Here is a 4411-nt window from a genome sequence, read left to right on the forward strand (position 1 = left end):
TATTCACGCCTCTAACTCTAATAGTAATAATAATAATAATAATATTGATGATGATGATGATGATACTACTACTACTACTACTACTGATAAAAATACAACATGTAATAGTAGTAATAATAGATCGGATTTATATAGCACTCTATCACAACAAGTATAAGCTCTGAACGCTTCACACCGATGACCCAGTTACTGAATCCTTCAGCACATGACGGTTACTGTTAGATCTATAATATTATTTAATTTCATCAGTCATTTACGAACAATTAACTGAGACAGCCCTCCCTCTCTGTCTGTCTGTCTGTCTGTCTGTCTGTCTGTCTGTCTGTCTCTCTCTCTCACACACACACACATACTACGATAAAGCCACAAATAATTACCGTGACAGTTTTCTGTGATTGTTTTGTGGGCGGAGGGCGACTTTTTACGATGCTTTGCTACGAAACAATACAGTGGAAACTTCTGTAATGGCCGCCTACATACAGTACAATGTAAGACAATCACCAGTACAAACGGACACTTCCCATCCCCCCCCCCTCTCTCTCTCCTTCACACACGCATTAAAAAGTCACACATAATTGCTGTTACCGTTTCCTGTGACTATCTTGTGGGCGCAGTGCGACCTTTACGACGTATTCTTCTTACTAATACTGTCGAAACTTCTATGACAGACACCGACATAAAATAGTCACCTGTATAAACGGCCACTCCCTCCCTGTAACACGTCTAAACTTCGGCACTTATTTGACCTAATTGTGTTTCAGGTGCCGTAAAACGCCTCTATTAAAACTGAACTGCTAACATCTCCCACACATCCTGCATTTTAAAAAGTATGATGACGTGTAAGAAGACACGCCCACCTGTCTGAAATAATCACTTTTGTCCTCGACATTTGTTGGCCGTCTTAGACAGTTTCGATATTTCCACTGTATAGTATGTCTTCCATCTGCTACAAGTACAAGCCTGCCCAATGGTCGAGTTCGAAGCGCTTTGAAAGAAATACAAATGTCATGTATTGGTCCAACCTGGGCAGAGAGACTCAAAACTCTATGTAAGCTTCCGGTGGAGAACTGCAGCCTTCGTACTAGAGACTGGGATGTCCGTTATATTAACTTAATTAGGAGGAGGAGGAGGAGGAGGAGGAGGAGAAGAAGAAGAAGAAGAAGAAGAGTAGACCTATGTCCGGCTTGTTAATTCAACAAATACATAGTTGAGGGAGTCAAAGCACCCATGGAATTTACTTTTTCATAATTAAGTGCACACCGAGAGATGGTCGACACGCGTATGTGTGTCACATATTTCTACACACCTCCCACGCATTATGTAGCGCTCACCTCAAGAGCAGAGAGCTCTGTGCATCATTATGTTGATGTTAGCAGATCAGTTTTAATAGGCGTTTTACGGCACTTGCAACATAATTAGGTCATATATAAGTGCCGAAGATGAGACATGTTACAAGATCTTAAGAGAGTAACAAACTCAAAACAGAAGAAGGAGAAATCAGAACGATAGAAGTTTGATAGGAAAGAAGGAGCAAACCACACCAGAGCACCCATCAACCATCTACAAGCACTGATTTATAAAGTGTTCCAGCAACTGTATTTGTTTGAATTAAATTACAAAGGGTAACAACATATACAAACATAAAACAAAAAACACTAAAGCCAGAATGTCAAAAAAACTCTAAATCTTTTAATTCTCCTGGTCATTTATGTATCTAATATATATACATACAGTGCAGTAAAACATCAGTATAACGTAACCCGACTCAAGACGTGCTTTTGGCAGAAGATATTCGGAGACATCTCCGGCGAGCACCCAGGAACTATTCGAAGACGTACTCCCGCACACAGATACACTGCTTGGGGGGGGGGGGGGGGTGTGTCAAACTCGCGTATTGTTTGCTGCAGATCACACATATAGCCCCTAAAACTGTCGCAAATCAATTATTTTCAAGAAAATTTGAAACCTAACTGCAAAATGTAATATTATAGGGTTAAATCTGTAAACCCCCCACCCCGCGAATTTTTTACATGGTCCAGAGGCACAAAGCATTTTGATTGGTCTATCTCCGTCAGACACGTCTCCGGATAGAGACACAGCGCGTGTTTTCAGCTGTACCGTTCACTTTCAGAAGGCCGAAGTCACGATTGACTCGTTTTGGGTAATAGGCCTACTAATAATACGCAGAAGGTGGATCGAGGGTGTCAAGGAAACCTTGAAAAAACATAATATCACAACTGAAAGTGAAAGAGCTGTGGAGCTGGCCTACCATAGAAAACTGCATCTCCCCTCGACGCTTAACGGCCACAGAGGATGAAAAAGTAAAAAGGTAAGTAAGTATACGCACATCAGCCAAGACGTTCAAAATTTTGGTCTCAAGAGAGTACGCAATTTATACCGAGGTTTTACGGTGCTCGCAACTGCATAAGGTCATATGACCGAGAAGGGGTGGATGTCAACAGAGAAGTACTGTCCTTACAGGGAATCAGACTTACTCTGCTCACCTCTCTAGCTTCAACAGAACAACGTCGACTCAAAACGTGCTTTCAGCTGTAGCGTTCACTTTCAGAAGATCAAAGTCTCGATTAACATCTTTACTCATTCTGGGTAATAATACATACATCAACCAAGACATTCAAAATCTTGGGTCCGAAGAGAGTACGTTATACCGAGGTCTTACTGTACACCAGCATCCCTCCACACTACACACTTCCTCTTTCATTCCTTCATGTCGCCATCATGTCAAACATAAGCCAAGCATAATAATACATGTATTTCAAATTTATCATTCAACTTTTTGGACAGTTGATAAGTTACAAGTCAACAATAAAATATGTTGTAGAGGAATGTTGTGGATTAGTTTGATTACTAGAAGAAAACATTTACATTCATACATGTATGAAGAATTATCATTTTTCTGAAAATTGAATGCTGCTTGACAACAATAGAAAATATATACACGCATGCTTTATTACATTACATATAACAACAATTCTTTGGACAGAAATTTCGACTCAAGTCAGAACATAATTAGCATTCCTTTAATATTCAAAACAAATTTACCAGTAAATTTTAATATAACATTGTTATCATGCTCCAACCGCAACACATAGGCCTACTGTTTCTTGAACATTAAAAAAAATAAAATTTTTGAATCCCGGAAACATTCTGATCTAAATTATACGAAAAGACACACACACACACACACACACACAAACAAATTGGCTCACAGTACTTGGAGATTGACACTGGCAACTGTTTTAGAATGAAAAAAAATAAAAATAAAGTGTAGACCTATTTTTCCCAGTTACACAATTAGAGCATAACACTCAAGGATATGATACATGCACATTTTTATAAAACAAACAGAAATTCAACTGACCAGGTGTGGTGACCTGAGGGACATCTAAAGATTTTGTTTTAGTTAAAATGTTCACAACACTTGCACCGGAACTGGGTAATAAAACTGCTGGGACTCCTTTAATACAAAGCTAATTCAAGAAAATGATGCCCCTGACTCAAAATTCAGAAAGGTTTGCTATAAAAGAAATAAAAATTAAAACAATCATAAGTGAGAGCCACAATTAACAAATTTACAACAAAAATATCATTTTATTCCGAGTCACAAGCTGGACTGAGAGAGTTTGAGAACAAAATCACATCAGTATCAGTCAGCTAATCAGAGTAAACTTTTAAATAAAAGCTTCATCAATTAGTAACCTTAAAGTTGTAACTTTGAATTACTACTATATAAATTTATGTCACTTAAGCTTGAATGATAACGCACCATCATAAATATTTATCAAAACTGTTGAAACTGTAGATCTACATTCCAACTCGCAGTTTGACGTCATCAGCTGACCAAAAAAAAATTTCTTTTACCATCTATGAAGTGTTAAAACAACGGGTGAAAAGGCATTTGAATATCAAGGCGCCAAGATCTGGAATGCTTTCCCAAGTACTTTAACAGAGATTAAAACTTTGATTCATTTAAATGTCAGCTGAAGTCATTTCTATTTTAAATTGATAAGATGAATGTTTAGAGAGATTTTCTTTTGGTCAGAACACAACGTTTTATGTTACTGTTGTACGTTGTATTGTATTGTAAAGCGCTCAGAGCCTGTGTACTTTTATCGGGTTTGAGTGCTATATATATAAATGTCATATATGATTATTATTATTTACATTGCCAGTGCCGGGAGACAATAATTATCAGTGACACAAAAATGACACAAAAAGTATAGCATACTAACATTCCTTTTCTTCACCCAAAAACTCTCTCTTTATATATATTGCACTGAACAAGTTCAGATTCTCAACTGGAAAGCACGTATGAAGCATAATGAAGATTTAAAAAAAAAACAAAGCAATTTTTCTGATTATTTGAGAATAGAAAAACAAAAAATAAAAA

Source organism: Aplysia californica, unplaced genomic scaffold, assembly GCF_000002075.1.
Source record: "Aplysia californica isolate F4 #8 unplaced genomic scaffold, AplCal3.0 scaffold00132, whole genome shotgun sequence".
Lineage (NCBI taxonomy): Eukaryota > Metazoa > Mollusca > Gastropoda > Aplysiida > Aplysiidae > Aplysia > Aplysia californica.